At 35.2% G+C, this 18989-nt stretch overlaps 1 long non-coding RNA gene and 1 pseudogene across 1 annotated transcript; both read right to left on the bottom strand.

Annotated features, from left to right (window-relative positions):
- Positions 1 to 4303, bottom strand: part of LOC131064763 (subtilisin-like serine-protease S) — a 60169-nt pseudogene extending 55866 nt beyond the window's left edge.
- A 2992-nt stretch (positions 4304 to 7295) lies between these two features.
- On the bottom strand, positions 7296 to 10631 carry LOC131064772 (uncharacterized). Its single transcript, XR_009111313.2, has 2 exons — positions 10500 to 10631; positions 7296 to 7631 (listed from the first exon to the last, which is right to left on the bottom strand). It is a non-coding gene; the product is annotated as an uncharacterized LOC131064772 (long non-coding RNA).
- Positions 10632 to 18989: the final 8358 nt, after the last annotated feature.

The raw sequence follows: 18989 nt of genomic DNA, 5'->3' as shown, positions 1-18989 counted from the left end.
TAATTCCATTGAATGAATAGAAAGTTTTATCTGCTATTGAGCAATTTTTGTGTTGTTTTAATTTTCTTCAATTTGTATCGAAGTTTCAAAAGTCAATTGTGTTTGTTAAGCTCATTCTCTATAGAAACATTTGGAGTTGCTTGCCAGAAAGAAGATCGCAACAAGGAAGTTGCAGGACAAAAAAATCACCTAGTTTAAATATGAAGGGTCGCTACATGAAGAAAGTTTCACCAAGTTAGAAAATAGTTTGGATTGTATGTGGAAAGAAGAGTTTGCAGTCTAATGAAAGAAATAAGCCACAAATTGAAGCCAACCCGAAAAGAGGAGATTAGATTCAAAGGAAGATCTAGCATATTCACAAAGTTTGAAGCCATTTGTGAAAAAGGTGAAGCCCTCAATTTCTGAAGAAGTCAAATGAAAGCTTTAGAAAAAGCCATAGTTTTTCTAAGGATTGAGAACCTTGTAGAAGTGAAAAGAAGAAGTATGAGAAATGCCTGCTGCAATCAGAAGAAAATATCATTGTTTTGTGTTACATCCATTATTTTTTGAAATCCAGGGGAGATTGTTGGAATGGTAATTCCTCTCACTTGTATGGAAAGAAGTGTAATTTGCAGAAGCTAAAAATAAGAGCTTTAAAAATAGAATTTGAATGAAATTGTTAACTATAGTTTTGCATGAATGTGCATAATCATTTCTATTTTAACTCATTTTGTTAATTTGTCTAAGACCTCTATAATGAGGCTATTGTAATGCAATTATTATCTCTGATTTTTCCAACCAGCTGATCCTTGGTCACGTTATGAAATATGTTTTGTAATTCTGTTAAATCTACCATTGAACAATTTCTGTATTGTTTTATTTTTTCTCATTTGTAAAATTACAGTAACCAAGTATATTATTCGTCCATTTAATCTTCTCCTTATTAAAAATTTTTCTCCAAATAGAGATTAAGCCAAAGTTGGGTTCACGGCAATCGGAGAGTAGACCTTGTGTTTACCGTCACTCCACGTTAGTGACCCGAACACAAACTTAGAAGCTACTTTCTTTAGTTTGAACAAGACTTGGAATGAGAATTTGTCTTCCTTTTTCTTAAATCTGAGTACTCTGGGAAGCACCTTAACATCCACGCCTGGTGGAGGCTGAACAACTGCTTCGTAGACATAAGATCCACTTCCATAATTTGTGAGAGTCCTCGACACAGTTACGCTTCCATTGAGGTTTGCCACTACGATGGAGGGGTAATTCAAATTATATGGAGGGGAAGAGTTTGCCATGCATCTTGTGCCATCATTACCCCCTGTCAGATATTTAAGCTGTGCTGCAGTGGCTCCAATGCTGCACAAAAACTTTATCATGTCTGTCACGTCGTAGTCATAAATGAGGCCCGGATCTAAGGCCGCTATTGGATTGATATGCCCTGATCCATAATCAAATCCAGCTGTGTTTCCCGCAGGGTTTCTGATTATGGGTTTCTTCGCCTTGTCTGTAACAAATGCTGTTGAGCATATATTGTAAATTCATAAGGACTGGGTGCCAACAGTTTGCAATGTCTCATATGGGGATTTCATGATCGAATAGGAAGTGCTCACCTGTTGTCATGATAGCGGATTGGATTGCAGCAGGGCTCCATGTGGGATGGTGCGATTTGATAATAGCAACCACACCGGACACATGTGGGCAAGACATGGATGTTCCAAAAAGTGTGTTGAAATCCACTGATCGATTACCGGCTAGGCTTACTGCCACAGGTGACCATGCTGCCAATATGTTAACTCCGGGTGCTGTAATATCGGGCTGGAGTTCCAATGCACAAATTGTTACCCAGAGAATTTAATGAACTGAACTTTGGAACTGAAAATTTAAAGTCGATCTCATAGTTTATAGAAACAATAATAAAGAGATAAAAAATGGCTCACTTTAATAATGTCTGGAGTTAGACTGTTCGGACCTAAAGAAGAAAATACAGCCATTTGAGGTGCTGGACTGGTGTTCAAGACTGTGGAAGTGCTTTCGATGTATGCTATAGGGTTCCTGATCATCACAATCAAATCATAAGAGTCGATAAACAATAGGAAAGCATAGATGGTGCAGAGCTCATTCGGACCAAATAATAAGTAAAATTTATGTGAGGGATTACATACTTTTCTGAGGCCATGTATGCCATAAGTTGTGCTCCCTGCTCTGCTCCTATTTCTGTACCAGGTATTACAAATTGGAATTCAACGTCATTTTCAATTGGATCAATGACTATGATACCCACACCTCCAGCTCTTTTTACTTCCTGACCCTTCAAATATCTAAAATCCTTCCCTTCAGATATTGTGCAAACCACTACCTTTCCCTTTACTTTTGCAGGACCTAGTGTGTTCGCCTGACACAGACTGGTATTGAAAATATGGCATGAGCACTATTTGTATATATCAATGGTAAACATTGCTTTATTTTTTATTAGCAAACCTTGCATTTTCCCGAGGGATACCATAGACACCAGAGCTGCTTCCAGCCACAAGACCGACAAATCCATTTTGTGTGTGTGGATTCACAGCTTCACCCTGAAATTACAAGCCCATATTGTAATCAATCAATCCCATCTACAATCCAATCAAATTTTGGTTAAAAAAGTTTATTATACTCAAGAGCCACATATGTTTGACATTTGTTTAAAGCGAAAATGGCAATCCACTACAAGATGAATTATTCAAGCAACTGATTCGACAGTCCACTTGATTTTTATAACTACCGTCAAGACAATGTTGTTACCCAGAAGTACATTGGAGATGAAGCTTCTATCAATAGTAGAGGCCCCAACTGTTAAAATCCAAGGAGCCACATTGCCAACAGATCCGGGCAGCCCGTCGTTTCCAGCGGATGCAGAAACAAGGATCCCACTCCTAAAGGCATGAAAAGATCCTATGGCTATTGGATTTACAAAATAACTCGGCTGAGGAGGACCATGCACCAATGAAATGGAGATGATATCGACTCCATCGTGTACGGCGTCGTCGAAGGCAGCAAGAATATCTGCATCAGTGCACTTAAAAAACCAACATGCTTTGTATATAGCAAGCCGAGCAGCGGGAGCACCTCCCCTTGCTATGCCTCTTCCAAAACAGTATGCGCTCGCATTATCGACCAATGCTCCTGCTGCAATGGAGGCTGTGTGGCTTCCATGGCCGCTCTATCACGGGGAGAACGAAAGAATGTGCCTCCGTGTGATTCCAATGGTCCAAATTGTGCTTCATAACCCTTAAAATGGAAACGTGTACCAATTATTTTCCTGCATTAGGTTTTCAGTTTCCTGTCAGCCCATAAGATGTTTTCTCTTTGTTAATAGTTTCGTCAAAGTATAAATATAATTCAAGTGTATATTACCCCGAAGTGTTTAGCATTAAGGCAAAATGAGAAAATTTTAGGGAAAAGAAAAAGGCATGAGGGTTCATAGCAATCAGAAATTAAGTCCAGTAATCAGAAATCAAGTTTTATTAAGTGTAAAGTTTTGATATCATAAAGAATGAAATCAGAATCATATCTTAAAATCGATAACTTTTCAATCTTATAACTTTTCAATCTTCTAATTTTTAACAGAAAAGGTTTCAACCTATGAATATCTGTAACAAAACTATTCTAGATTTGATCTAAAACCCTAAAAAAATGGTCAGCAGTGATTGTCCAGCTCTTTGTTATTAATTCAAAATTTACCTGTTACAATTGTGGGCATTGAACTTATGGCCTGTTTGGCACGTTCCCTTGAAGCGACTTGGAACTCTTGGCAAACCAACATCATTGAAGCTTTTTGATTCCGGCCAAACACCTACATCACTTTCCGATTCTTAGGGAGGAATCTTAACAAGGAGATTAATTTTCAGGTGCCTAATTCCCTTAATGAAAATTGTTAACTTATGCTATAGAATCCTAATAAATTGTTTTAAATAAATCAAGGCTTCAACTTACCGTTATCAATCACCCCTATGATAATATCTGATTGATTACTCAAGTAATCTTTCATGTCCGTGCTCTTAGTCACAGAGTTTATCTGATTTATGCCCATAAACTCCCACGAATGCGTCGTAGAAACTCGCCCAGTTTTGCTTTCAAAAACCGAAATTACCTCATCCATTTCTATAATAATTATACATATATTTTAGTCTATGTTCTTCATCTACTAAAATTCACTGACGATCCTGTCTCGTACCTGATAGAGAAACAGCTTCCTCCTAAGTTAGCAATGCAGAATTTACCCTCTGAAGCTTTTTGTGTAGTGACGAATTACATCATCATTTACTCCAACTCTGTTCGAAGTCATTTCTCAATGAGAATTTGAATATATCACAATATAATTAATTCTTACTTAAATTTTTAAAACCATCAATTCTAGAATCTAGATATAAAGCTACCAATTGATGTTGTAAAGCAAGCTTTTCAAGTTTCAAATAGTTCAAGAGCTGATAGTTTAAAAAAATAGTTTGTGTTAAATTTTGCCTAAATTTGTTAGGACTCAAATTCAAGACTTCCCATTTACCATTTACTGTTAAAGATGTTCTATTGCTGAATTACTGGCCATGTTCATGATCGGTCCATCTGAATTATTTTTCAATGAATTTTTGAAATACAAAAGTTAAAAAAAGTCTTCAGAACATTGGAAGAGGGTAAAAATTGTCAAACACCGTGCAATTTTATGCTTATAAGAAAATTAGCAAATTTCTTGAATTATAAGGCCTTCCCAAGTAAACGAACAAGTTAGTAATGAATGGCAGACCTAGTACTGGTGACTCTGGCCAAGAGTTCCTGGTTGGAAGATATTGTGGCTTCCACAGTAGGATGGGCGACATCACCCATATACACGATATAATTCTGCAATTCCACCCATGAGCTCTGAATATTTTGCAGTGCTGTAATAAAATGTAAATCTTCAATGGTGGAATTAATGAATTTCCTAGATGATTCACGTACCTTGAGCGCATGAGCTTCTGCTCCGTAAATGATGAGTGAAGGGCAAAGAATGAAGATCAACAGGTTCTGCAAAACGAACATGTCGTTTGCGAGCTTTGACATGATAGTAGAAAAGGAAAGCTTCACTTCTTAACAGGAACCGATCTAGTTTGCTTTAGGCTGTCTTCTCATGGTAGTATAGATTTATAGGGTGGAGACTCCGGAGAGAAAATGACTCTCAGTTTCTCAATCACATTTTAGAAAGGTGATGAAGATGAACACTTGGACTGCATATGCCACCGCTTGAATATCATTTTGTGTGTTGAGTATACGCGAATCAACGGTAAAACCAACAATATATAGTCCAACTTATAATGATGTCAATTAAACATAGAGCGTTCTGCTTCTGTCGATTAAGGGCAAGGTTTTAAACCACAAACGTAGTTCGATGAAAAGTTTAACGTATATAATATTTGGTGCGACTTGTTTGTTCTTCGGTTTAAACTTAATAAACGAGAATTATTGAATCCTCCGATGTGCGGAGGGTAATGTGTATAGTTTGACCAGCACAACACTGCATTATTAGAATTGGTGTATTAGTTTTTTTGTTTTCTACATTGCAGGATTTTAAACATCTATTTGATATAGAGGACCAGTTAATACAAAGATTGAGGGCATCCCCATTATTATAGTCATTTGGATACAATTGTGGCCTTATTTCTTATATCATATATCTAAAGGTTATCATATATTTAAAGGTTATGAATATTGGTGGATGGAGTAATTTTGGAACATACAATAACTCTTTTTAATTGTATCCAATGAGTATAACTATAACCCTTTGATCTTCTATTTCTTTTACTTTTTCTTGGAAATATTTAAAAATAAACTAAGTATTGATTAAGTTTAAATTCCCTTAGCACTCCCTCTTTCCATTAAAAATACTTGAGAATTAAATAATTTCATAAATTTTGTAAATATTGGAAGTTCAAATTGCTTACATGAGAAAATTATGCTTCCAAAAGTAGGGTTTGCATCCTCTAAATAATAGTTTTAAATATTCACCTTTTTATGACCTTTAATTTCTCAACATTTTTTTTACATCTAGCAAATCAATAAAACTATCTTCTACTTTTCCAAATAACACTAAAAACATTCCATCTAATCTGTGGACCAAATCCTCTCCATACTCCTCTTTAAGATGTGCAATGAAAACATCTAAACACTCATTTTTGGACCATTTGCAACATCTACATAGTTGAACAACTACAAATACCACATACAGTGACATCAATGACAACTTTAGATAGGTTGACATCAATGACAATATAAGTAACACAACTCAAGTTGCCAACAATCTTCCCTTTGTCATTGATGGCAACACTTACACCACCCAATCAACACTAAAATCCTTCCAATTGAATCTCTCTCCCCCTCTGACATCAAGGACACAGGGCACAATAACTCTCTCTTCAACTACAAAACTCTCAAGTTGACTCTAATAACTACAACACTCCCTCCTACATGGATAACCACAACAATCACTACTCTCCCTTAGAGTAGCCACCACATCAATCTAGGAGATGAAAGATAATGTATAATTATATGCATACTGAGATATTTTTGTCTTTGTAGAGACAATTTCACATTTGTCTCTTAAGAGACAATAGTTGGGATTTAAAGACATATTGTCGATATAGAGACAATAGTTGAGATTAAAATCATAATGTCTCTTGAGAGACAATATGTCTTAAGATCTCAACCATTGTCTCTCTAGAGACAATATAAAAAATGTATTAAAAATAATAATTTATTTTTGTATTAAGCATCATAGAATCATAAAGCTCATTTTTTGCTCATTGGAGCATCCATGTTACAAACTTATTACAAATAGCTCCTTTCGAGAACCAAACTAGAAACAACAATCGGAAGACCAAGGGTCACAACTTAGAAATCCACTTTAAACACCAATGGAAGACCAAGAGTCGCAACTTAGAATTCTACACAAAGGTGTCCCTCATGGGAGTTGAACTTGGGTCTCCACATTGAGAACTCAATGCTTTAACCAACTAAGCTCAACCCCCTAGACAGAAATAATTTATTTTAAATATTTGTTGTGTAGTTTTCAACCAAAATGTATTAAAAAAAAAAATAATTTATTTTAAATATTTTGTGTAGTTTTCAACCGAAATGTATCCAAATTGCAATACAATATTCAAAGTAATTATATTTAATTTCTTACAAAACACTAAACAAAATACCATAACAAACTATAGCTTCATCCAAGAAAATAGGCTTGCTTTGCTAAATAAAATTGATAATTATTTAAGAAACAACCAACAACTCATGTTCTTAAGGAGAGCTTGAGAGTGAATAAATTTACAAGTATTCATTAAACAAGTATGATGATACAAAATTAGATTTATAATTGCCAAATCTTCTATATGTTGTGCCAGCACTGATCCATTTATTTTGGCATCTGAAATCACTTGGTAATACACGCTTCTCCTCCTTTTCAACAATTTCCAACTTTATACGAGCCAATTTTACATGCTGATCTTGCTATTCCTTGTGCTGTTTGAAAGAATCATAGTAGCTATAGCATACGTTAGCCTTGCGCTAGCTGCAAATATGGTGGACACATACTTTTCTAGATTTGCAAGATGAATCGCATCTCCTGCTTCCACGCATCTCCTTGCACACTATATACACACCCAAACCAGAGGCACACATTTAATAAAATAAAAATAATTTTTTTTTGAAGTTTTACATTTCTCAGGCTGTATAATTAGAGTGGAGAAGCAGACCTGTAATGCTCACCAATAATAGGGCAGAAATGAAACAACATAAGCCATTTCTCTGTGTGCCTTGCTGTGATTGCAAGTACTATAATCATCTCACCGGAAACTTCCTCCTATGTAATAGGATGCAATGAATTCTAAATGCAACTGAGGTTTAAGAAATGAGAGATTATTTCTAGAATAACATATGCAACTGAGGTTTAAGAAATGAGAGATTATTTCTAGAATAACATGCTAGCGTGAAACTAGGAAGGCTAAAGTAACCTGGCTGGTTAGTTGTTCGACCATGAAAAAGTATATCATGACCACCAACAAGGCAGCAATGATGATACATCAGTTCTTTCATTCTTGATTCAAATATTATGCAATTGAATTTTCATATACAAGATTGCACAGATAGAAACGAGTAATAATGATTTATTTGTCAATTATATCTCTTTCATTTTCTAGAATCAACTACATAGTTTGAATTTAGTCTATCCAATGTTTTGGATCTCTAAACATCAGACAACATAAATCCTACTAGACAGCTGATCAGGAATAAACTAAACTACAAGCTACCAAGAATCAGTGAAAGACAAAATAAATCAATATACAAAGCATCATTACAAAAGACAATGAGCAGCCACATTGAAACGTTCACCAAACACAAAGATGGATACTCAATAAACCTATAATAATATATTTGCACAAGCTTCAAGGACATCTTTTACAGTCAATCATAACCCTAATGGTGGGAAAAAGCACTATTCATCTATTTGAATACATCAAATTTTGGGCATGAAATAATGCATTCAAGTCAAATACAGTAAAATATGTGATAGATGAGGGTTTTGATAAAACAAACCCTACTCAAGCCCTTATCACAGACATGAGAACACTATTAGAGAAGCATCTAATGGAAAGAACAATGAACTTCATGAAAATCATAATGACTCTACACTTCTCTACACTTACAATCAATAATGAATCTGCCACTTTGAACGATTCAACAATCCAAGAGGTCAAAGAAAGTTCACGGTAATTGCAAGAAAGAGATGTGATAGTGAGAACAAGCCACCCAAAAGTAATGACTGTCATTTTTTCAATGTCCAAGGGTCTAGGAAACAGTCATAGGTTGAAGGTATATTACAAGCCATGGGGCAGGTCAATGAAAGAGATAGTGCCTTGATCCTTAGATCGAGCCTTCACATCCAAGAGGAGAAGCTACTGAATGGATTATATGGATCAGATCATCCACAAAGAAGAGGAATAACATGACAGTGCAAAGCCTAAAATAAGAGACGTTGTGCAGCCAATGATCAAAGAAGAGATATTTATCATATGGAGGAAAAGAGGACCAATGACAAAGGAGAGTTAGGACAACCAACTAAAAGATCACAGACTCAGAGAATAACAAAAGGATTTATGATTATTCAAAAGAAAAAGGAACAATGAAAGTGGTTTCAAAATGAGAATAAGGGTTCGTCAATAGTAAGAGAGGAGACCCTTGAGGAAAACAAAAATGGCAAGTCTGAGATACAGTTACAGCAGTGGCTTTAAACCTATTGACAACAAAAATGCAAGAGAAGTGATTGAAACTGGTAGAAATAATAAAGAAAACTCACCACCATTAAAGGACAGTCATAGGGTAGTCAATTGTAACTGCTAAAGGATGATGTAGAGCTTTCAAGAAGATGAGGAATGAACATGTGCCCAAGTATATATGACATCCGAGTATCAAAGGATAGAGATAATAGTAGAGAATGATGATTTGGCAATCAAATGGGCATAAGTTTCCCGTGATCAATAAGTAGGGTTTTGACAAATCTGCATGCCAAGTGTATACAGATCCTATAGTCACAAAAGATATAAACTTGAGGTCTGTAACAAAAATGGAGATAAAAATTTCAATGAAGATAATAATCACATGGGTGGAACATAAGTTATCTTTGAGTCCCTTGATCATATAGAGACATGAAGCAACCCTAAACCAATCAGCAAAAGAGTAAGACAATGCCTAAGGGTAAGACATTCAAATGCACATCAATCAGCAAAAGAGTAGTAATCTGATACAAAAATAGAGATACATGCCAAGAGAGAAGAAAGTCACAATCCAAACACATTAAAAATGTAGACTAACATCAAAAATTTCTAATACAAAATAAATCAAAGATTTCTAATATAAAATGTATACTAAGAGCATTGGGTTAAGCATATTGAAACCAATTCCTTTGTCCATATTCATATGTGATTATCACAATCAAAATACACTGTTTACTGTCATTGCATGCGTCTTGAGATGAAAGGACTACTATAAAAATATGGATATAGACTCAATGATCAACATCGAAACTATAGTGAGATGGTATAATAACTGTACAATCTATTTGAAAGGTTTCACTTTCATGGTTTTGGCATATAGCACAAAGACAAATAAGCCCTTACATAGGGAAAACTCAGAATTATTACCAATCATAAGGGTTCAATAGCACCAAAAAAGATAGAGTCTTTAGTCTTTATAGTTGCAAGGGTCTATACAGTCAAAAGAATAAGTTGGCAGACCTTGACATATAAGATAGCAACCAAGAGTAGATCTTAACACAATCAATATGTGTTTAAACAAAAGAGCAGATTCAACTCTCAAGCAACAATAACAAAAATAGTTAGGATGGTAATTGTAGACATTTCATTCAATATATAACTTTGATAAAATAAGGTTATCTTCACTTGGAAAAAATAGAGTAGAAGCAACATTAAGAAAAAAAAATTATCAAGTCAATCCTATACCTTCTTCTGCAGCCTTCTGTTGTGAAATTTAGCCCTTTCTGTTTTTGTTGGTTCTCTTGCTTCAATCCTCAATGGAAACCATAAAAATTTTGTTAAGAAAAAAGTAGAAATTTTTTAGATAATAGAATATTCTAATTAGAAATACAGATAGAAAAAAAGACATCTATTATTTTCTACAAGATACACAAATCTGACCCAAAGAAATGTGACTACCCTTTAAAGTGGCCAGCATAGCTTCCTTGTTCTTTCCATTTTCCCAATTCAGTTTCAACCATAGATATAAGCATTTTTCAGTCTCTATCTTTGCCACCTAGAATGCATGAAGATTCAGAAGTTCTTATGTGGAGTCAAACAAAAAACATGCATAAAAAGATTTTTAACAGCATCATGAGCAAGAATCTCATTCAAATCAGCTATTAATTATTGTACCTAGGCAAAGCCATATCTAGAGTTTAAGAAACATGATGAAATGACACTTTGGAAGAATTCACCATAGTATATAATTAGCACAATCAGTTAGCTAAGCATTTTACCTCTGGAATAAAGTCAATAATCCCTTTTGGTATGAGTATTACACTATAATTGTAGCCACATTCAACACGTTTACAAATGAAGACAACAAACTAAAGCATGATGTTTGCAGTCCATTGACAATTGATGGCAGTGAAAGGAGAGTATCCCTTAATATAGCATCTCGGGCTTGTGTTAAGATCATGGATTTGATTTAAATCCAAGCAAAGAGGATTAATGACTATCAAAGGATACAGTCAAGACTAGTTCAAGGAAAATGGGTACAGATGAATGCCAATTTGTTTTCCTTATATTTGCTTCCTTATGTTTGATACAGATGAATGCCTTTGTGCTTGCAAGTCAAGTTAATTCTAACAGAGAACTAAAAGAATTAACTTTATATAGAGAGAACAAAAAACAGTCCTATGTTGTTTGAGAAAACATAAAAATTAAAACAAACAAAACTCTATACTATATTTCACCTAACAGAAAATAGAAACCGATCAGCTCATCTCATGTGCATAGCTCCTTCATATCTACCTAAAATAGATCTTTATTTTCCTATATAAAGGAGAATATCACAACCCCCACATAACACCAGAACCCCCCTAAGTGACTTAAGTCAGAAGAGGCACAACAAAAATAACTTAAAATAGAAAATCACAAATAGCAAAAAAATTGAATTTTCTTCCCAAATTACAAGGCAATGGGAGTTCTCTCCTGTGTCTTTTCTTCTGAACTTCTCCTGCAGTAATAAACCAATTATTTTTTGGAGTTTGGGATTAGCTTGTGTGCCTTGAGGGACCATAACCCCATAAGACTCATAACACTACCTCTTCTAATATTGGATAACCAATTGCAGCCAACAGATTTGGTGAATCATTAAAGATTTGAATTTGTTGATGTTTGATAACACTAGTTCTTGACTAGCCATTCATAGTTGAAAGAATTTCCTCCACATTAATCATTCTACTTACATGTTGTAGTTGTGCATCCTATACATTGAGCAAAATTATGGCTAATGATTTTCATTCTTTTTCCTCCTAAATGGTTGCTCCATCTATGCTAACATATTTTAATTCAGTCCATAGGTATACTTGCAGGTGTTGCATGTTCATCTTCTCCTTTCACGAATATAGATTTTCTCTATTGAACTTTTCCAAATATTGAGTTTAGCTTTTCCAGCCATTTAAAAAAAAATCTAAATCTACCCACTTGATTGTTGATGTATAGCTTCGGTCAGACTTCTCAGGGTCGACTCCACCTTAAAATGTGTGAAGGGCCAAAATGGTATTACACATTTAAAGTATCTGATTTATCATTTACGTCATTTATAATAAGACCTGTTAATAAATACACCGATCACATTGGAAGTCGTGACCATTGGCATAAGATGTGATTATGAAGAGTCAAGTTAATTATAATATAACCGATGTCTAATAAATGAGACGTGTTGGTTGAAGCCAACTTTTGATATAAGTCGTGTTGCTTGATCATGTTGAGATTGGGTATATAGATCAGTGCATTCCATCTCCTTTGGTAATTCAGATTAATCATCAAGAAGATCGTATTCTTCATCTACAACAGTTTGTGATATAACTACAACTGTTTGTGATATACCTACAACAGTTCGTGATATACCTATAGCAGGTTGATACACATCTATAGCAGTTGTATGTTCACAGCAGTTGGATCATAGACAGCGAGTGGACTGCACTTCTAATACATAGTAGATTGTATACATTCCTCTCACCTTGTGAATGTTGAATAGAAGTGTTCAATATTGTAAAGACATATTGTAAATTGATAAAATACAATAAGAAATACCATTGCTGGGTTTTTCACCTTCAAGAGGAAGGTTTTCCTATGATAAACTTTGTGTAGTTGTATTTGAATTATTTCTATATAATCTGATCATGAAAATTTAACATTGATAAAACCTTTATTTAAGAGTTGCAGTTATCATCCATGGCTTAGCCCTCTTGTTTGGGAAGTTGGGAACTTAGCTCTGGTACCCTACTGAAAATATGACCCTGCATCCCACTAACAAAATGCAAACTAGAAAAGAGAACAAAATAAAAAGATGAAAAAATGTCCTTTTTATTCAGGCCATTTTTTGCATATAAAGCAGATGTATACAGAAATAGACTCCACTAATCATGTCATGGATCAAGGATTTATTAACTGAGATAAGGCAACACAACTCAAGGCTTTATTAAGTGTAACAATACTAAACAAATTACAACTAATCTAGTATCTACTAATCTAGATTACCAGTGATGGCAACTAACACTTTTACTGGTTAATTTGCACAGTGGGAATATGTTGGTTGTGGGTACTCCCATCAAATTGGAATGCATAAAAAAAAGTAATATAGAGTAGGATTTGCAAATAGTATGATGGATAGGCACACACCTTCTATTACTCTATATTTTTTGGCTTCTTGGTTCATTAAGAAAATGCGGCATTACATTAGTCTCATTCTCAACTTTTCCCTCTTTCAATAGAAGGAATAAAAGCTTAAGCTCAAGCAATGTGCTTGATCATTTTGTCAATCTCATGTTGATAATATGTCATTGAATTTATCTTATGTGAAGTCTCTTGATGGTTGTAGATATGTAAAGAATATATAATTATTTGATTCCCTTTTTGAATCTAGTTCAAAAATAATTTCACGGTATGGTAGCATGTTCCTATCTGACTTATATCATTTTAATTTTCAATGTGATTGCATTGGCCATTTGTTGCAGAGAAACCATGGATCAATATGTTGAAGTTCAAAAGCTTGGGAATATAGTTTTTTCGTTTTATCAGAGAATGTTGGGCTAAAACCAGACCATTTCATTAACATGTTTGAGAAAATGTCACAGACAATGTGAATGAATTACTACACACCCTGTCCAAGACCAGATTTGGTTTTTGGCTTTTGGCTTAAGCCCTCATTCAGATGCAACTAGTATGACATTATTGTTGTAGGATGGTGAAATGGTAGGGCTATAGATCTATAAGGATGGGAAATAGATTCCTGTTCAACCCATCCTCAGTGCCCTTGTCATATATATTGGGGGCATGCATGAGTAATGATGATAAATTTTAAGATTTTAGGCCAAACAATGTGAAGGACCTATTAAAGGATGTTAACTTGTTTCAAAGATTATTTGTATGGGTGTATAATTTTTAACTTTTTCATCCAACCTGTGAATGATCGTCTCAATTTAAGATTTCAAGTATTAAACAAAACTCTCCCCTCTTTATTCTTGATGATGTATTACCTATTTTTCTATTTAATAAACTGGGATTAATGCTTGATGCCACCAGATTGATATCAAATGTAAGTTTTGTTTGTGTGCTTTGATTTAGGTGACAAACAATAGAATATATAAGAGCATTGAGCACAGAGTGGTCACAAGCATAGACATAGAACAAATCTCCATTGCGATCTTTTATAGTCTAGGTAAGGAAACAGAAGTGGGTCCTACTCCTGAGCTCATAGATGAGTTGAATCCCTATCAATACAGAAGATTCATTAGCAAAGCATATAATTTGCAGCATTATTTTTCTAGCAAACTTGATGGTAAGGGGAGTATTGAATTTGCCAAAATCAAGTCATAACTTTAGTTGGACTCTGTTCGATGTTGGGCTCGTTTAACACATTTGTCTATCCAGCATACAAAATCTACCCTTGATCGCACTTGTTACTTGATTAAAAATTAGAAGACAATAAATTTTTTTATTTTTCATTGATTAATAATCATGATCAAAGGTGCATGTTGTATGCTGCATAGATATTTCCTTGCTTAACTATTTAAGACCTATGTGGTCAGGCAAAAGACCTACGTTTTCTTTTTATGTTATTTTGTGTGAAATTAGTTTGAAATGGTTTTTGGTTTTGACTATGATATTCCATTTCAAAAGGTTTTGTTTGACATTCCCCATATTTACTGTTTTCATCATTTTTCAGATTACATTCCTTGCCTTTTAAAGTTCTGCAAATTAGTTTTTGACAACCAAAATTATTTCAAATTCATTAGTGACCTTTTGTCGTAATGAATCAACATATACACACTTGATCAAGAACCTATATGTTTTCTACCCATAAATAGTTTAGCTACACAAGACTTGATCGAGAACCTATATGTTTTCTACCCATAAATAATTTAGCTACACAAGTTGAAGTTATATGGACATTTTATTTTGGATAAACAACACTACTTTATTTTCCACAAACATGTTAGATGGCTTAAGACATTAAAACTTTACATATAGTAGATCGGGCATGGGTATGTGTTGGTAAACAGATTGGTCTTTCCTTATTTATTTAAGCTTGCATATTTCGACTCATGTAAAGAAAGACAAATTCTTTACCAATCAGTTGGAAAATCATTATATTTGATTAACCTCTGAATTTAGGTACAACTCCCTCTAATAAATATTCAATCAGCTCCAAATTACACACAATCTATAGGATGCTTTTCACCAGAAAGCACTAAAAGGTAATTGCATTCACTAGTCAATACAAAATGAGTGCAAGCACTGATTTATATTTAACTCTTTATATAAAGCCAACAGACTTCACACGTGCACTAAAACAAAATGAAAAAGCCTTAGGAGATGAAATTCGCTAATAATTTCTACACACATAGAAAGTATAACAGTTCCTTCCTTGAAACATATTTTCACAGAAATCAAATTCCAAAATAATAAAAGCACAAATTTGAAATCAAAGAGAACTATTAATGAGATTTTCATTCATTGATGAGCATCCACTTTCTACATACACAACATCTATAGCTAATTTAAAAGATAGTCTTTTCAAAAACTTAGTGAACCCTTTCAAAGTCATTACAAAACATATATATAGGTCGCCAAACCAATAGTTTTTAAACAAAGTAAAATTAACTCGTAAGAGTTAATTTTGAACAACACTAACTGCATAATCGAAACTAAAGAAAATGACTAGACTCGCTGGCGAACAACTGCCAGTTGTGCTATTCATGTCGTCTGCTCGGTTCCAGTATGATCGCTCGGGTTGGTGTTTTGGACAGACACCATCACTGCCTTCACCACACTCCACTCTCGATGCACCTTTGAAAATTCTTGAATTACGGTTACGTGTGGCAAACTCAAATGAATTACTCTCTGCTTCTAGAGCTCCTTCTTTCTCTTCACCATCTGTACTTTGTCTCTGTGAGAATCTAGGTAATCAAGACAAACTGTGAGCATCGACTCCACTTTGGAAATCCTCGTGAAATCATCCACAACCAAGGATTTATCCACTTTGATTTGTTTAATGTGACTGCTAAACTAGTTAATCATCTATGTGGTATCTTCCAGGGTTTTGTTATCTTCCTTAAGCAATTGAACATCCACGCAGTGCATATCCTTCTGCATGGTCACCCTTAGAGTTGTTAATTTGCCATGTAGACTGGCCAATTCATTATGGCCCTGTTCAATAATCTAGTTGCGCCATTCAATAATCTCTTTACAAATAAACATTACATCCTCAGTTAACCCTGGCACTTGATTTTCCGCAAGAAAATTCATCAAACCATAACGCTGAATATCACACATCTGTTTTGAAATCACCACCCATTTAGTTTTCTCTTTCTGCCATGAGATTAAGTCGGAGTACAATGCCTTGGTGACTTCATTTGCATATTTGAAGATCTGGACTAAATCCGTTATGTAATTGGTCGCTTGATGCATGATTGAGGTGAGCCATTCTGAGAAGACCTCAACAATCATTCAGTTTCGTTGAACCTCATCAAAGAATTTCTGATTACCAGGTGATTTTGGGCTAAATGGTCCTAAACTTTGAGACAACAATAATGGGTTGTTCTGTAGAGCATGAATATACTGAGCCATTTGCATTAAATTTTTCTTTAACTCAACCTTGTCACTTTCATCTTTCCAAGTACGAGAGCTAATTCATTTAGTTGAAGTCTCCAGATGTTTCACATCGACGGCTCTAGTTCCGACCCCCAAATTAACTCGTTCAATAGCATAGCTCTCTTCTGAAGCAATAATAGCATCTTTGTCAGACACGGGTTTGGCAATGTCTGCGGTCCAATGCTTCGTGTTTTAGTCAAAATCAATCATGGCCTCCATTTTTAACTTTTTGGGCTTTGTAGACTTTCCCAGACATTTACTCAAAATATCATCCATCGATACCGAAATAGGAACCACGTTCCTTTTCCTGGTGATTGAATCACTTAACCACTTGGGTGCCAGAGTCAGTTCCTTAGATGACATGGTTGGAAATCCTGCTGAGGGTGGCAATGTGGCACTGTCTGTATGAGACTGGATATCCAACGTCCCTGAATCCTGGAAAGTAGTGTCTACGCTGGTTGAAACTTTGTCTGCATCAGAAACAGGGGATGCCATATCGCACAGTGCTTCCTCTATGTCTAGATCAAGAATGAGATGGGGAACCAGTAGCTGAAAACTCTTCTTGGACCTTAACCTATTAATTCGACCACCAATAGCAAGCCCAACCTCGGTGTCAAGTTTCTCTTCTTTAATCCTTGTCTGCCTTTTTCTTGCAATAGAAACAGGAATATTAGTTAAAATAGAAGTTTTTCTTGTGGTATTCCTCTTCCCACTTTTGCTTCTTGAATTGGTTGCCCTTGCTAGCTGAAATCGGCAACTCCTAAGCCAATTTTTTGTCCTGTGAATTACATTAAAGGTGCGCATCTGAATACTATCTTCCATCTTTTTACTCTAATCCACCTCTAGAAGAGGCTCATTATGCACCCGCTTCAGAAACTCAGAGTCACATATATCCTCATCATCAGTGGTGACACCTGAAGTGTCCATTGACAATTTCATGTCGTGGATTTGCTTCAAGGTTAACCTGGACCAACTCCTCTTCCTCACTTCAAATTCATCTGAGCAGCCTTCCCAATAATCTTCCAACTGAGACACATGCTGATTAAGCACCATCTTCTTTACATATTGGGCGATAAAACCTTTGCTATCAATATTATCCCTTTTTACAAAGGTCTTCAAATGTAATCCCTTAAATTCTAGCTCGAGGTTCAATGCATCAGAGATAGACCTACAGCTGTAATGACCTAAATCAATGGGAAAAATTCCACTTGTGTCTGAGTCCTCACCATAATCCCTTGCAACATAGGCAAGTTGCCTTGAAACTTCGATCAAAATACAGGATTTTGAAACATACCTGGGTAGCCTAAAGGGTTCACCTTTAAATACTCCAACCCTTAGGTAAGTGAAGTGACTAAACTGTGTAAAAAAACTGCCATAAATGTTAAAAGGTTCAATGGCTTCTGCAGACATCCTCCTATGCAAGTTACCTTGTAATTCAAAGGTCAACCTCCCAGTGAAAATATCATTCCAGCGTAGATAGTCATTTACATGCCCTTTCAAAGTCAAATTAGGATGATACTCATAAATATTTATGCCTTAAACCCATTTTGCATGGGACAGTCTAGACCATTCTCTCACACAAGTAAGCATATATAATAGTTACGAAGACATATGGAAGTTCGCCATCCCAGGGTAATTACTCAAACCTTCATGCAACCTTTTCGATATAACAGTTCCCCAGTCAATGAATTTATTCTTATTTAGAGTGACTTGGATGAAGAAATACATCCAGTCCTCCCAATGAAAGGAGTGGGAATAACCCTTTACTCGGCTCAACACTATTACCAAGTCCCGGATTGCACGGATTAAATGTTCACAGGTTAAAGGTCTCGACAGCCTTGAACCTCCTTTCTGGAATTTCAGAAGCCAATTCCACACAATAATAGTTCTGTAATACTGCTTCTTCTCAGAGAAAATTCCATAGGATTTTCCAATCGTCCAATCTTCATAGGGTTCTCGGTGTGGGATACCCATAGCTGCCATCACTGTCTATCTATCTATGGATAACAAAACCTAACCATTGTTCTTCCTTATGCATCTATTACCCTTGTCATAGTGATTCATACATTCTAAAACTAATTTAGGGCAAGG

Source organism: Cryptomeria japonica, chromosome 11, assembly GCF_030272615.1.
Source record: "Cryptomeria japonica chromosome 11, Sugi_1.0, whole genome shotgun sequence".
NCBI lineage: Eukaryota > Viridiplantae > Streptophyta > Pinopsida > Cupressales > Cupressaceae > Cryptomeria > Cryptomeria japonica.
The sequence above is the reverse complement of the archived record's forward strand: the minus strand, read 5'-3'. Positions and strand labels throughout refer to the sequence as shown.